Here is a 17,344-nt window from a genome sequence, read left to right on the forward strand (position 1 = left end):
AGTCTATATTAAATAACAAATAAACAACTTATTATGATTAGTTATAATAAATTTATGTGGAAGATATAAACTACCTGAATGACCTAGTCTAAACAGGTGTAAGAGCTACTAAGGAAAAAGTTAAAGCTGGACACAACTTCCACCATGAACAAGAGGAGTAGAAGTTGTTGAAGGATCACCATCCACGACGATCATGAAACCAACACTAATTCCTATAAAAGACTATACTACAAAAAGGATATAGCAAGAGTAGTATCAATACAAACCACATGTACTGGTAAGCCTCATCGATCTACTAAAAATAGATATACAAGCATAAAGTAAAAATTCAATAGAGGACATGCATCTTAACATTCACAATACCAGGATTTCGTCACCCTGGTTGCCCATTATTTATACTTAATAATCACTTAGCCTTACCTTCTCTATCCCTAAATTGATCCACTTACTTCCCACTAAACCTTTTAGTTATGAACCTCAAGATACTGCTCTTACCTTTAAAACCTTACTCCTCTGAACCACTAAGCCTAGCCTAACATACCAAGGACTATAATGAATCATAAAGAAACAACTGCATCTAAGGTGAGCTTAAACCATGTCAAGACCTTAATAAATCAAGCCCGCGATCCATAGGGAAAACCCATCCCGTCAACCAAGTCGTCAACAAGACCTCAAGTCATTAACTCAGACTAAATCAAAAACTTACAACTTTAATGCAACAAGTAATACTCAGAGTACTTTCAGTAACCTTAGAAGCACGTCAAAAGAGGTCAACAGATATGCCAACCAAGTAAAGTGAAGTCAAATCGAGTAAAGTCAAGTTAATCATCACAGTAAAACAACAATATAAATACTTTTCCAATTCACTCATGGAATCCTCAAATTAACCTTTACCTTGTACATACATGCCAAGGGTCATGACCTACATGGGATATTTTCTGTCCATGTACTAAATCCCAGACTATCACGACCCAATTTATCGAATCATAAGGGCACCTATTCTAATCCACCTAGACAAGAAAACCTCTTGCCACCCCTTTCAACATGATATAAAGAAGTCATAAGATAAGTAACAAAATATCAAATCCTTATTACAATTGATTTTTACAAGCCTAAAATAAAATCTATGAAAAAAGTAAACTACCCAAGGATCTAGCCCCAAACAAGTGTAAGAGCTTCTAAATCAAGAACGATAAGACTGGAAACAATCTCCACCATAAATGAGAGGAGCAGACGCTATTGAAGGATAGTTATCTGCAACAACCATGAAACCAACACTGATTCCTGCAAAAGACTATACCCCAACAAGGGTATAGCAAGAGTAGTATCAATACAAATAATACATTTTGGTAGATATCATCGGCCGACCAGGATTAGATCATGTAAAGACAATATATAAATAATTAAAAGAAAACATGACAACTTATATAATAATTTAATTCATAACACTTTCACCCGTTTATGTTATCTTTATCCCTTATTTTAACTAAGAGTATTTCCATTCTTATTTTCATTGATCATTCATCACCTTCACATCAAGTTTCATCCATCCTAACTCTCACTTGTTTGATCTCACTAGTTATTAATCATGGCAATTAATAATCATCACCTTATAACAAATATGACTATGAACATACATAATGATAAATACCCTAAGTTTATGACACTTATCCTTTTCAAGTAACTATACAACTTTAGTCAAGAGAATATAAGTCAAGTCAAACCCTGACCATACAATATCTAAGTAAAAAATCATGACTCTAACAACAAGAATCCTAAAATATATGACAAGTAACCGGACCATACAAAAATCCCAAATATACCAAGGGGCATCATAATTTGGTTCACTCAAGGAACCCACAACAACAATCATAATATAACTTGGCCCACGAGGCCAATATAAATAGAAAAAATAATAATAATCATATACCTAGTCTACTCAAGGAATCATCACGCTCATACATACCTTGTAAATACATGCGAAGGGTCTTATGGTTGCCCACTAGTCATGACCTACAGGGGATAAGCTCATATGCATGTACTGTATTAGTGTAGGAAACGATCTAACCAATGAATCATATCAACTAATTCCGTGAAGATTAAAAAATTCTATTACATCCCATAATAATAACCAATATCACAACAACAACAACCACAATGAGAATAAGCAATCATATTTGTACAATCAATAAGCCATCAATATAACCTCATTATATGTTATTAATACTTAGGATATCATTTATCAATTTCATTCGTTAAGTATTCATTACAACAATAGACAACCACTAAAATACATGGTCAACTCAAGTTAATCAATACATGTAAACAATAATCATACTTTAACACACTAAATCACAAGTAGATATAAATCATTGGTTTCATCAATTATAGCATGTTCAAAGACCAATCCCCGGCTTATTCAAGTAAGCATTATCAAGTCCTATTCATAAATTCAAGTAGTCATTTTAGGAGCGCACATTCAACCAAATGGAGTCTAAAATATAGTAATTCATTCATTAATCCAATACCTCTTTGTTCATACCAAAACTAGGGATTCCACTATTATCTAGAAACTCTTACATTTAAGTCATTACTTGGTTCAAGACCTACTCTATTAGCCAATCATTCAACTCCATTTAACTTACAATATACTTTTAGTCTTACACCTTTATATCTTTTACATCCTAACCCTTAGCCCAACTTGACCTTAGGCCCTTAAGTTAAGTCATTACCTCCTTATACCATAATTAGTCCCCAATAATAACCTTAAGCAAGATTTCTCATATTCCAACCATACATAATACCAACTTCACCCTCTTATGGCAATTAGGCTAGACAAGAAGATTATGAGCTCACAACTTCTCATTGTCATCTATATTTACATAATTCATATTACAATCCACCTTAAAGTCATACAAATACAAAAAATCCATCATGGATTCATACATTAACATATCAAAACACAATTAGGTCCTTATTATATTAAATTCATGTTTTATCCTTCCAAACTTCATGCTTGTGAGCATAAGCATGATTTTCCATGTCAAATCTATATTATGAATACGATTACTAACCACAGTCTACTACATATAGGCTATAACCTACCTGGTGCCAATTTACTGCAATAAGTAAGCCATGTCATGGATGATCTTCCTTCTTATTTATGTTTTTGAAGGTTAAATCATCTAATAATAATAATTATAAAAGTAATTAATAAATTATTTTTCAAACAAAAATTTTGGGAATTCAAAGGTAAGCCATGTCATGGATGATCTTCCTTCTTATTTATGTTTTCAAAGGCTAAATCATCTAATAATAACAATTATAAAAATAATTAATAAATTACTTTTCAAACAAAAAATTTGAAAAATTCAAACTTACTAATTTTACCCTCATTTACGATCTACAACATTACCTAAGGGTCAATTAGTCATTAAAATAGTTCATTTAATCTTAACACAACCCCATTAATGGAGTTTTTGGGGAAAAGGTTGCACCTTTATTGAATTCAAGGTCCTTAACTATCAATTATCATGTTTTACAATCACTAATTCATGCTAGGATTGTTAATTAACAATTTAGAAGAGATTTTAGGTGATATTAACTCAACTCATAGTTTTTTTTCAAAATATCATGAAGTTAGAATAAAATCCCCAAGAATTTCATCATTAAAGATTGTTATAATAATTCTAGGATATTAAAGGATTGAAAAATAAAGAAGATGGCGGAAGAACTTACCTCAATGAAGAATTTCTATCCGTAAACAGAGAAATTTGTCCTTCTAGGGCTTAAGAATAAAATTTTGGGGTTTGAGGGATGAAATCCATCCAAAATAGGTTATAAACTTTTGTACCTTCACTATAGAGACATACAATCGGTACAGTGACCTTACTACTATAGCGTCCTAACTTTTTTAGCACGAACAGTCTTTTGTAAAATAGTCATAACTTTTTACTCAGGAAGTGGATTGGAAAATGGTCAGTTAAGTTGGAAAGAAGGATCATATATATTTAATTCGGTTGGTATTAGGACTGCTAACTCCTTATATTCTAGGATTAGAGCTTGTTTGATGTTGATCTTAATTTAAAATTAGCTCAAAACTAAATTGGTAAGGACACTTTTAACATAACTTTGTGCTATAAGTATTGTACGACCTTAGTACATATCAAACACACTCAGATACTAAAGAATTGATCCTAATGCATATGATGAATTATATTCATACACCTTTACTGCAGATATTTTTAGTAACAACGGAACCAATCATTACACAAATACAAGTGTCTGTCAACCTTATTCCACCAACATCCCGTGAGAATTCTCAAATACCAGAACATTCTACAATAAAATTTAGTATATATTTGCATAATAAAACACATAAGAAAATTTCAAAAACCAACACTTTTAATACTCACAAGTTTTACATATAAGTTTAGGGAAATGTGATCATACCTAACAACATGCATCAACAAGCAATACTATAGAATAGTTAACATGAGCATATATCACAAGTTGGATTAAACTACATAACTATCACCTACACTACCATCTAGATCCCTAAACATGTCACCTAAATCGTCACTCCTAAATGATGCTACTTATTACCACTTTAGATTATTCAAAATTCAACAACACCCACACATTATCAATATTTTCTTTAAGAATCTAGACTAATGACCGATATTTTAAAATTTAAACCATCCTAAAAAGAATCTACAATAATATAACACCCAATTTATAGGATAAAATACAACATAACATGATACATAAGTAATACAACCACCTTCGTCTACATTATCGCAACTTTTAACCAATTTTAGCCATCCAAGCACTGTGCCGGAAAGTCTAATCATGAAATCCCCCACCTATCTGCATGAAGTTTATGTTTTTTTAACTCGGGTCTACACTACATAATTAATCTTATCTTATCAAGATGCCTAGCACTGCTACAAATGTGTGAAGAAATTTTGGCCCCTTGCAAGAGAATACAGACATGAATCCTCAAGATTTTCATGGGTTTACTTTATTCGAACCTAATCTCCCTTATATATGGTTCCATGGCTTAGAGACAACCTTAGAGGAGTTTTTGGAGCCTCCACGCATCCTTTTCTCTAACTAAAGAAAAAAAATAAAATAAGCTTTATTTTAAAAATTGGTTCAGGTCGCATCATGTCGCTATAGCGGCCTGCACGTTGCTATAGCAATGCTTCTATAGCACGATGACATTAGCTCAATCCTAATATTTTTAACCTTCATAGTTCAGCTTGTGTTTCCTCATCTAAGTTTCCAATCATAATTTTGATAATCTCTGTACCCCATACTAATATCGAGGTGCTTCCTAGTAATGATATATTTAGTTGTTATAGGGATAGTACATTTAAGCACTCGTATAGGTAAAGTTGAGATATAGTTATCCAAGGAAGAGGCTTTGGGCTCAAAGAGGGACATACTAGGATTTAATGTCATTTGGTAGGCATGGAAAGGCACAAACGAATCAACAAAGGCCTATGATCCTTTTCTAATAAAAATATTACTTTGGATTTTGACTCAACAAATATTTCGGCCAAGTTTTGGATCAACTACATAGTGCAATTGAATATAATCTAAAACTGACCAAACAATGCATATGAAATAATAAGGTTGGTTTTATTCTAGAATCGAATGCATACAAGAGAACTTTTATCGAGTGTCACAAAAAATGAATGAGAGGTACAAAATTAACCTAAGGGCTACCACAAAGTCAAAATTCTCAATCATATTAATTATTTGCATGCTTCTAATCGCGTTGGCATAAACCAAGTCACAAGCATGATTCTAAAAATACTTTTTGTTTATTTTAAAAAAGTAAAAGATACTGAACTCAAAGAGGGTTGCCTACTTATCTCTCCCCAAAAAATGAAAATCAGGAGTGCGTAGGTCATGCAGGTATAATATAAAATACATACACACAAGTAATGCAAGGATAAAGATAAACTCGGAGCGATGGCTTGTATATTTAGTGTCAACTAATGTCTTTATCCAAAGAACGTCTCCCAATAGCTTTTGGGATCATTCACTATTTTGACTATCTTTGTTATTTTCTTAGATGACATATTGTAGAACGTTGTTTTTGTTTGAGAGCAACTATTGTCATGTTCTCTCCCAGAATACTTTTAGATATTATGGGAGTTCCCCAACTATCTTCTAAAAGTGAATATTATTGTGACCGTCCCTAACTATTAGCGAGGGTGATTTCTTCCAAAGAGATAAGAAGAGAATGAAAGCAGGGAAGTCATGAAAATTATAAAGAAATGAAATAGTGTGAAGTATAGTCAAAGTCTCCCCTGATTTATCTTTCGGATTGGATATTACTGCCTCATGGAGTAGTTATCCTTTTTGTAAACTCAGCAAATCTTGAAATGTAAGCTTGGTGGAATTTTTAAGGTCCTTCCTCGAAAATTCTACCCAGATTAGGATTCAAAGAACTCTTTTGCACTTCATGATACTGCTTTGGGTAGAATTTTGAAAAAGACTCAAACATTTTGCCCCTATTTTAGCTTCAACAATCTCTTGTATACAACCAGTAGAAAAATAATTTCTCTTGTAGAATTTTTAAGACCTTCATAAAAAATAAGCCATAGTTTCCATTGAAAAAATAATATGGAAAGATTATGATGAATACGATCAAGCCTTCAAGTCCCTTACATATCCCCTTGAGCCAGGAATCAGTTCAAACATAGTTCAAAAAACTTTTAGAATGAAATAATGGACAACTAATGCTTAAAATAAAGCATGTGTATTAACATAAAAGTAGATAAAAATGGATGAAAATATGAAGCGTTTAACACAAATAATGTATAATGTGTCCCAATATACATGCAATTTTTTTAGCCAAGGGTAAGCCTAACGATTGATGGATGTGTATGCCGTTGGAAACATTCCATTACCCCAAAATATATTTATATAAATTTATGAATAAACCAAATGGAGATGCAAAATAAGTGAAGGGAATGTACAAATAAATAGCAGTCCCAAATAGGGGTACTATCCTAAACTAGGTCGCTATGGAAAGTTCTTCAATCTCGAGCTTCTTGGACCTCTTAAAAATCCAAGTTCCTTTCGGATGAAGATCTTCAAACAAATAACAACAACAACAACAAACCCAGTGTATTCCCACCTAGTGGGGTCTGGGGGGGTAAGATGTACGCAGTCCATACCTCTACCTCTGATGAAGTAGAAAGGCTGTTTCCGATAGACCCCCGGCTCAAGGATCTTCAAACAAATAAACTATCCAAATATTTCTCAACTTCGAGGGATAATGGTCCATAAAAATTGACATCACATACTTCAATTAAAACACATAAAGGTAGGAATGTTTTCTCAGACCGAGGATCCTTTTCGATTTAAAGTGGTCTCACTAATGAGCTTGGTACTCTTAAGGTACCGAGTATCTTGGTTATAATGCTTAGAACAAGGGAGCTGGTTTAGCTCAATCCTAATTGTAATAAAGTGGGATTTGAACCAAAACTGAGAACCCTGGCGGACTCTCACAAATTGAGACGATAACAAGTATCGGATGACCCAGCTAATTATTTTATCATCTTGAGAAATTTAATTTTTCACTAAATAAAATAACCGTAAAAATGTATAGTCGCAGGTCCCTAATATAATTTTTTTTGCCTCTTGGGGGAATCGGTACGTCATGAATACAATGGCAATGTATATAATTAAATAGATAATGAATATATAACTAAATAATGTAAAGAGAATACATGATACAAACATTGAACAAAATAAACAAGGAAATATAAAAATATGTAAATATTAATACCCCTCAATTGAAAAATAAATTTATCATGCTTAGAACCTTTATATCTTCAGCAGAGACGTCACTTTGTCGTGATCCCTATTTTGTAATAAGGTGCAACTTCAGGATTTAAAAATAAATTAATAAATTATTTGAAAATTTTAGAGTTGCCACCTAATTTTAGGAAAACTAGAAAATTAATTAATTAATTTAAATAAAAATAATATGCTAAACCAATAGATTCCAGTAAGGGTTCAGATTATTCCAAAGAAAAGGTGTTAGGCGTCCTTCGAAACTCACAAAGGTGGGTCTTGGCTGAACTCATTTTATTTCAATTAAGAAAGAGATAAAATAAATTTTTGTGTCTATAATAAACACAAAATATACACAAATAATGAAGTAAATCATGAATAACGAAAATAGCCTAATATTTTACCTACCGCTAAACAAAATGAATAACTAAAAGTAAAATCCATCTTATACACATGGGAAGCCTTGAAAATCAATGAAAATTTATTCATTGATCAGGTATTAAACTTTGAAATAAAATAATGAAACTCAAAATAAAATTTATCTTTTATAATGAAGAGGCCTCGAAAATCTGATCGAGAGATTCTTTCATTGGCAGTATGATACGAATTGTGTCTATTTAATAGTATCCACCATAGCAATAAAAGTAAGGATATCAATACTATATAAAATAAAATTTAAAAGCAACAACAAACAATAATTAGTGACATAATGATAAAATAGAATAATGCAACAGAAGTTAGTCGAGAATCCAAATAGCAATGACATAAGAAATAAAAGCAGACCATACAAAAATAATAGGAATCACATAATGTAATCAAAACAAAGGAAATATAGTTATTAAAATAGTGCAAAAAATTAATTCAAAAGGAAAAAAATAGTCAATGGAACAGAGCATACAAACTATACCAAATGAAAAACTAACAAGAAAATAATTAGAGAAGCCAAGAAGGTCATCGGCAAAACAAAATTGTGGCCAATTATTCATCAAAAAATCCATATCAAAAAATTCTCAAAATAACTAGATCAATCCAAAATCAAAAACAATTAACAATAATAAATTAGAATAATTCAAGTGAAACGCGTAAAAAAATGCAAAGTATAGCTGATTGAAGTTAAAACTTCTCCGGCCTAATTTGAAACACAAACAAAATAGAGAAAAGAATTCATAGGAAAACATAGACAAACAAAAATAAACAGAGGGTTACCTGAGCTTTAGATTTTTCTCAATCAGATATGAAAAAAACAAAGTGAAAAGCGGATTGTTCGTCATGTGTTATGTTCCGCCAGAGTCGGAAACTTTTGGGGGCTTTTTTGTTTCCATTAGAGTTCGCCGTAGATCAGAGTTTAGAGCTCGCTGGTGTCTTATTATGGGTCATCACATTTTTATCAAAGAAGACAACACGAGGCTCATCGTGGTTATTATTGTTGGGTTGGTTGTTGCTTGTTTTGTGAACTCTGAGCTCGCCGTTAATGGCATTGTTTCGCTGGAGTTTGAACGAATTATTTTTGAATTTTTTGTTTCTTAAGTAGTTTGGGGTAGTGGGTATCGCCAAAAATAGCTTTCACGATAGAGATGGGTTAGAGGAGAAAGAGGAGAACGGGTGGAGGGTGGTGTTCACCGGAGATGGCTTCACCGGCAACATGCCAGTATAAACGGCGGAGAGAGTAGACTATTTGGTGAGTTAGAGGTTGAGGTTATGGCGGTGATTATTATTTGTGGTGGTGTCGTATGAGGTGGAATATTTCCATTGTGGTGGAGTTGCTCACTGAAAAAGTGAAACGCGAGGGAGGCGGCTACTAAGCCAAAAAATGTAAAGGGAGAAGAGAATTTGTAGGTTTTTGCCTAATTTAAAATTTTCCACTTCCACTAATTATGAAGGGAGTGGATTAGTTTTATAGACATAATAAAATCACTTAAGAGCAAAATTCTGTGTTTAATACCACAAATCATAGGTTATCCAAAATCATGAGTTATTCAAAATCATGACTATTTGATCCTATCCAAGGATCAAAACTATGAATATTTAACTTACCTGTGCAAAAAATATCTTCTTCGTCTTTTATGAAATAACGGGTTATGATTAAAATAAATTTAATACCAGATATGAATGTGATCTCAATTGAGAACCAAAATAAGAATTTAACAAAACTAAAATAACATTTGTTTATAAAAAGACAGTGCAAATATCAATGATAATCTCAAAATTAATTAAAGATAATAATAAGTAAGACCAAAATTTCTCAAACACAAATACAATAGTAAGCAACTCTTGTTCAGGCATAGTGAGAAGTGGAAAAATGCTCTCTGAAAAACCCTATCCCTAAAAACCTCTATCCCTAATATTTTCGCCGGACAGTGTAGCTGGCACCTCTCCTATCCCAGCGGAGGAATATACTCTGTTAGCAATAAAACCTGACATTAATCAACCTCCAGTAAATCCCTCACCCACAATCCAGTATGTTCAATTCCTTAAAACTAAAGTTCAATATACACCTTCTGTTCCTCTTAAGATGGTGAGAAGTCCCTCACCCACAATCCAGTATGTTCAATTCCTTAAAACTAAAGTTCAATATACACCTTCTGTTCCTCTTAAGATGGTGATTATGATAAAAGGGAACCTACGATTACATGGGAAAAATCTAAGATAGGTGCACTGATTATACACAAAAATCATCAATATGCAATAGTAGGAAAGTTTTCATATGGTAAGCCTAATATTGGTGAGTTAAGGAGGATTATTCCTAGTCAATGTGGCATTAAGAGTGCATGTACTATAAGAGTATTGGATACAAGACGTATTTTGTAGAGATTATAAACATTAGAATATTATATTCATATTCTATCAGCCACAGTATTTTATGTAAAAACTAAGAAGATGTATTGGCAGATGATAACTTTTAAATGGGATCCATGGTTTGAGCCAAAAGTTGAAACTACGATTGGTGTTTGCATTGATCTTATTACAAGATCTTCTAACAATTTTTTCTGCCAAAAATGTAATTTTTTCTATTGCATCGGCAGTAGGGAAACCAGTTACAGTTGATTTGGCGACAAAAAATAAAATAAGACCAAATTGTGCTAAATTGAAAATTAAAGTTAACCTGGTGGAAAAATTCCCAAATAGGGTAAAAATTAATAAAGAAGATGACATAACTCGGGAAATCAAGTCAAAGTGGATACAAATTCAGTATGACTACATGCCAAAATATTGTAGAAATGTTGTTTACAAGGACATAATTAGAAGAGCTGCTGGAATGTATATCCTGAATTTTTTTAAAAGAAACAAGAAGAGAAACAAAAAGAGACTACAATTGTTAAAGGGACAGAAGATAAGGTAAATGAACAAAGAATAGAAAAGCAAGATTGAACAGGAATGGCACAAACAAACACAAACAAGAATGGATGACAAAGAGAAAGAACAAATATAAGAAGGATTGGTATAGTCATATTCAAGGAGAAATTGAATACACAGATAATAATCCCTTTGATACATTGGAAAATGAAGAGGAAGATAGCCATGCAGAGAAAGGAAAGCAATTGGAGAATAATTTTGAAAGAGAGCACTAAAGATTGGGTAACTCAAGCTTTTAGCAAATCATCCCAATTCCAACATAATACAAATAAGGAATATGTAGATAATGGAAGTGCAAAGAAAAAAAGTTCAGATAAGGGAAGTGTAAAGACTAATACAACTACATCACGGGAGGATAAGAAGAACCTAGTGGAAAATTCAAAAGATGTGAATAACCAAAACCTACACATGAGTCAAAAAAGATGGAACAACAAAACAACGTAGAAAAGAAAATAAAAGAAATACAACATATACAATAGGAGAAAAGGGCAGATGAAATAAATGTGCTTGTTTTATCAGAGGTTGATAATGCTGATGTTTTACCATTAGCAATATAATCAGAGGTTTATAGCAAGGCTCTTCAAGATAAGGGAACTCAAGACCTGACTGACATGGATAACAACATAAGAAAGGTGTCTGGGGTAGGAGATTTCTCTCCTAAATATGTTGATAAACTAAAGAAAGTCATTCAAAAAGGAAGAAGAAAGGTACAGCTAGATACTTAGCTGAGCAAGATATTTCAAGGCAAACAAGAAGTACCACTTCTAAAAGTAATAAATCAACATGAATGCTCAGATTTTGAATATTAGATCAGTGAATACACAAAAAGTATTCACAAGACTTATTAGTTTACAAAGAAGATACAAATTTTATTTTTTGGGGTTGACAGAACCATTTCAGAAAAGCCAAGAGTTGGAAGTGTACAGAAGAAGTCTAGGGTTCAAACACGTTATGGTAAATAGGAATGGTAAGACATAGGACTTTTTAGATAAATATATGGAAGTAAAGGTACTGAGAGATGAGGAACAATATCTTACCCTGAGAGTTTATGCTGAAAATTATGAAGTGGATGTTGTCATAATAATTGTCTAAGCTAAATGTACCTAAGAAGAAAGAATACAATTATGGGAACAGATGTATGAAGTAGCTATGGATTATCAAAAACCATGGATAGTGGGAGGTGACTTTAATGTAATTTCTAATGAAGAAGAGAAATTAGGGGCCTTCCTGTAACAGAAGATGAAGTTAGAGATTTCAATCATTACATTAATATATGTAATTTGTCAGGCATGGGGTTTAAAGGTAGTAAGTTTATATTATAAAATGGCAGAACTAATAAAAATTGTATTTTCAAGAGGTTGGATAGAGTTTTGACTAACTAATTGATGCAATCAAAATTTCCATCTAAGTGGAACATCTAATAAGAAGTGGTTCAGACCATGCACCAATGTTGATTACCTTTAGAAATGAAATAGAAGAAGTGGTCAAATATTTTAGATTCTTGAATTTCTAGTTAAAAGAAGACTCATTTATAAAGGTGATCAAGAAAAACTGGAATGTTGATTTTGTAGGAAATCCCTTTGCACTCTATCAGTTTAAGATGAAAAAAGTCAAAAGGGTTATCTTCCAGTGGAGCAAAGCAACTTTTAGTAATATTTTTTAGAAGATTGCAACTTTGGATGAGATGATAAAGGTGCAAAAACTCCAATTTGAAAAGGATCCATCAAGGTTAAATAAACAGAAGCTTCATGAAGCTCAGGCAAAATTGATCAAATATTTGCATAGAGAAGAGAAATTTTAGAAGCAAAAAACTGGTATGGAATGGTTTGATGATGGGAAGAGAAATACTAAATGTTTCCATATTTTCGTTAATGGTAGGAGGAAGAGGCTTAAAGTTTCTAGAATACAAAATTCAGAAGGGGATTGGTTAGAACAGAAAGAAGAAATAGCAACTGAAGCAGTGCTTTTCTATAAGAGCCAATTTCAGAAGCAACCCACTTAGAGTAACTTTGATTTATTAGAAGATTTTCCTATAGTTATAGGAGATGAGGATAATGAAGAAATGCACAAAATACCAATCAAAGAAGAAGTTTATGTAGCAGTGATGTGATGGAGTTGAATAGAAATAGTGCATGTGCACTAGCTGGGATGACAGGGGCCTTCTATCAGGATGCCTGGGAGATTGTAGGGGATTAAATATTCAAAATGGTCCAATATTTTTTTAGTGGAGCAGACTTACCAAAATTTTAAAACTAAAACAAATTTGGTGTTGGTCCAGAATTTTTCTGATTTAAGACATATATCCATGAGAAATTTTGTCAATAAAATTTTCTCAAGGATTATACATGAAAGAATGAAAGGCTTTCTTCCAAAGATTATTTACAAGGAGTAAGCAGGTTTTGTGAAAGGAGAAGCATAGCAGAAAACATTCTACTGGTCCAAGAAATTTTAACAGAGATCGGGAAAAGGGGCAAACCTTCTAATCTGGTTATTAAACTAGACATGATGAAGGCTTATGATAGAGTCGAATGGACTTTTCTTATCCAGGTTCTAAGAAAAATTGGATTCAGTGAAAGAATAATTGATATGATCTACAGGTTGCTGATCAATAATTAGTATTCTATTCTATTGAATGGTCAGCCTAAAGGATTCTTCAGCTCTTCTAGAGGTTTGAAGCAGGGAGATCCATTGTCTCTTACTTTATTTATAATAGCTTCTGAAGTGTTATCAAGAACACTTAATCCTCTTCTAAGGATAAAAGAATTTAAGAAGTTTGGTATGCCAAGAGGTAGTCCAACTATTAATCATCTTGCTTTTGCGGATGATATGATTATTCTATGCAAGGCAAAAGCAACAACTATGAAACTGATAGTTGAGACACTGAAGAAGTATGAAGCAGCATCAGGCCAAAGGATTAATAAAGAGAAAAGTGTTATATACATGCATCACAATGCGTCGGGGGTGATGTAGTTCTGGCAGAGGTGGCAATAGGTATATTAAGGAAGGATTTTCCTTTCACATATTTAGGTTGTCCTATTTTCTACAGGAGAAACAGAAGATTTTTTATAATCAGATGATTCTAAGGATAAATTCAAAGCTGCAAGCTTGGAAAGAAAAGTTGTTGTCCTGTAAAGGAAAAGCAATACTAATTAAGTATGTTCTTCAAAGTATTCCTATTCATTGCTTATCAGTTATGAATCCTCCTCAGAGTGTACTAAATTAAATTCATCAAATGATGGCATAATTCTTCTAGAGTAGTTGTATTGGTGGAAAAAGTAGGCATTGAACAAAATGGAGGAGTTTATGCTTATCAGAGAATAAAAGAGGGTTGGGATTTCGATTACTACAAGATGTATCTATAGCATTGTTTTGTAAAATTTAGTGGAATTTCAGGACCAAAAAGTCAATATGGAGTGATTACATAAATAACAAGTACTACAAAAAAGAGCATTGTAACATGGTAATATGGGAGAAAGAAAGGGGAGGGTCTCAGGTTTGGAAAAGAATGATACAAGCTACAGATTTGATCCAGCATCAAATATAGTGGAATACCAAAAAAGGAAATTCTAATATATGGCATGATAATTAGACTATTTTGGGACATCTCCACAATTACACAGGAAAGAAAGGAGAATGGGATGATACATATGAATCCATAATACATTTAACCAAAAATGAAAGTTGGGATGTGGAAATTTTGGGTCAATTGTTCAATAATGAAGTGGTAGCACATATTGTGAAAAATGTGCAACCATCATACCCTGATGCAGTTGAGGATAAACCTTATTGGATGCTAAGCACTGATGGGAATTTCACTGTGAGGATTGTATGGTAGTACATAAGGAACAAATACAGTTCCAATAAGATATATAAATAGATGTGGGTCAAAGGATTACCATTGAAATTTTTTTTTGCTTATGTGGAGCTTGTGGAAATTCAAAGTGCCAATAGATGACAGAATTAGAAGGTAGGGTGTGAAAGGTCCATCTAGATATTGGTGTTGTCCAAATCCTAATCAAGAGACACAATCGCATATATTCTTAAGATCAAATATTGCTAAAAGGACTTGATCCTACTTTTGCTCTTTTAAGATCAAATATCGCTGGAGTAAGAAAATGTTTAAAATCATACTATAAGTCTATTCATAGCATTATAGTATGGGAACTATGGAAGTTCACAAATCCCAGTAAGCATGAGGGGAAGAAGTTGTCAGCTCAAAGGGTTATCCATAATGTGGTTAGAAACTTACATATGCTTCTCAGAATAAAAAGACCTAATAAAGAGTTTCAAGGACATTGGCCAGGAATTCTGAAGAAGCAAAAGAATTTGAGCCACAGGTAAAAATGCTCAAAGTTAATTGGGACTTTCCACCTGTAGGATGAGTCAAATACAATACTGAAAGGGCAGCTAGAGGTGATCTCTTTTGATTTTTTCCTTAGAGATGAAAAAGGAAACTTGATGTATGCTCAAGGCATTAATATAGAAGACACAACAAATACAGTAGCAGAGGCAAAAGCTACGTTAGCAGCAAGTAATCATTGCAAATGTACACAGTATAACAAGGCTATCTTTCAGACAGATTCCATGTTGATTAGAAAAGTTCTAGAAGGGGGTGGGCATGTCCATGGAGCATCACAAATATCATACATGAGATAAGGAATAACTTTGTAGAAAAATAGATAAAGGTTCAACACATCCTAAGAGAGAGCAATAAATTAGCAGACTATGTGCCAAATCTAGCAATAGATAAAAGGAGACTGTAGTTTCATTCATATCAGCAGCATGGACACAGCAGGGAGAAGCATCATGTACAGTGAAAAATTAAATACCCCATACTTGAGAGTATCTCCTATAAGAGGATAAGGGGTAGGGTAGGCTAAGGCTACAGCATAATGTTTTCACTTAACAAATATTTACAGTACATAAAGATCCTAAACAAGTGAAATGCTAGCCTATCTATTTCAGAGATCAAAAAGGACTCAGAAAAATAGGAAAGTCTGGGGTACCATCAGGAACAATAAACTGGAGGGTAAATCTCAATTATAGGGTGGTAGTACTATCTTTCCATACACCCAATCAGGAACCCACCTACAACATCAAAGGAGTTAGAATCAATGCAAAATGAGCTAAATCAATATCTAACTAAGATGTATTCTTACCGAGTAGAGTTAATACCCATCCAAGATGGGACTTTCAGCAAAAAAAAATAAGCATATCCAACCACCAGAAAGCATAGCTGAAAACAAATAATAGGTTAGTGCAGGATTCGAATAAGAGATAGAGAAACAGAGAGTACTCACTATTGAAAGTTGATTCACAAGAAATCGGATCTCCCAAAGCAAAACCATTAATGATCCAGAGGAAAAGAAGCAAAAGTTAGTGATTGAATAGCAGCGGCAACATCAGAAGTCAGGTGTTAAGGGCAGAAGAAAATGAAGGTTGAATTAGGAAACCCTTGCTTTTAGGGTATATAACCGGGTTTTCAGGTTGGGCCATTAATTAGATTTTTGATTCTTTAGTTTAGTCGTTTGTTTTTATTTTGGGCCAGTTGACTTTGATGTGTATTTGATTTTCTTAATTAATCAATAAAATTCAAAATTTTGTTTAAAAAAATACAAAATAATAATAAATTGATACAAATTCTAATATTTTTCCAGAAAAGAATAATTATCAATAACTTGTGTTAAATTAAATAAAAATATGATAAAATTGAACTTCGTGCTCTTTAACAAATAAGAAGTATAAAAGTGCTTATTTTGAAAATGTTGGAGAAAAATTAAGTGTCAACAACTGTCCAGATGAATGAGTGTTTCTATATTTAAGCATAAGAGTGCTCCTTTCTCCTTTTTATAAAGTCCACAATTCACTCTTCCCTCCATTTTCCATTCATATTTCACTAAAAGTCAATAATTCTTAGATGAAAAGAAATTATTTATGGTAAGAGATTTACAAACAGTTATTTTCTTTTTGAAAGATGAATAACTAAGAAATAGAGACGTGGGGAAGGGAAAAAAGAGAGAAAAAACGGCAAACAAAGGGAAAAAGGAGCGAAGACATAATTTCATTTTATGGATTTTGGGATGATGAATTTGAGTTACATGTTTTCTTTTATTTTTTATGTGTCATTCTTATCTATTTTATATTTTTCTTTAAAAGGGAAAAGGGAAAAATA

At 32.7% G+C, this 17,344-nt stretch overlaps 1 long non-coding RNA gene across 1 annotated transcript; it reads right to left on the reverse strand.

Moving 5' to 3' along the window:
* Window positions 1-834: 834 nt before the first annotated feature.
* LOC107848031 lies at window positions 835-16,664 on the reverse strand. Its single transcript, XR_001667761.2, has 4 exons — window positions 16,473-16,664; window positions 16,332-16,408; window positions 9,025-16,260; window positions 835-1,294 (listed from the first exon to the last, which is right to left on the reverse strand). It is a non-coding gene; the product is annotated as an uncharacterized LOC107848031 (long non-coding RNA).
* Between the last annotated feature and the right edge of the window lie 680 nt (window positions 16,665-17,344).

This window comes from Capsicum annuum, chromosome 11, assembly GCF_002878395.1.
Source record: "Capsicum annuum cultivar UCD-10X-F1 chromosome 11, UCD10Xv1.1, whole genome shotgun sequence".
In the NCBI taxonomy this organism is placed as follows: domain Eukaryota; kingdom Viridiplantae; phylum Streptophyta; class Magnoliopsida; order Solanales; family Solanaceae; genus Capsicum; species Capsicum annuum.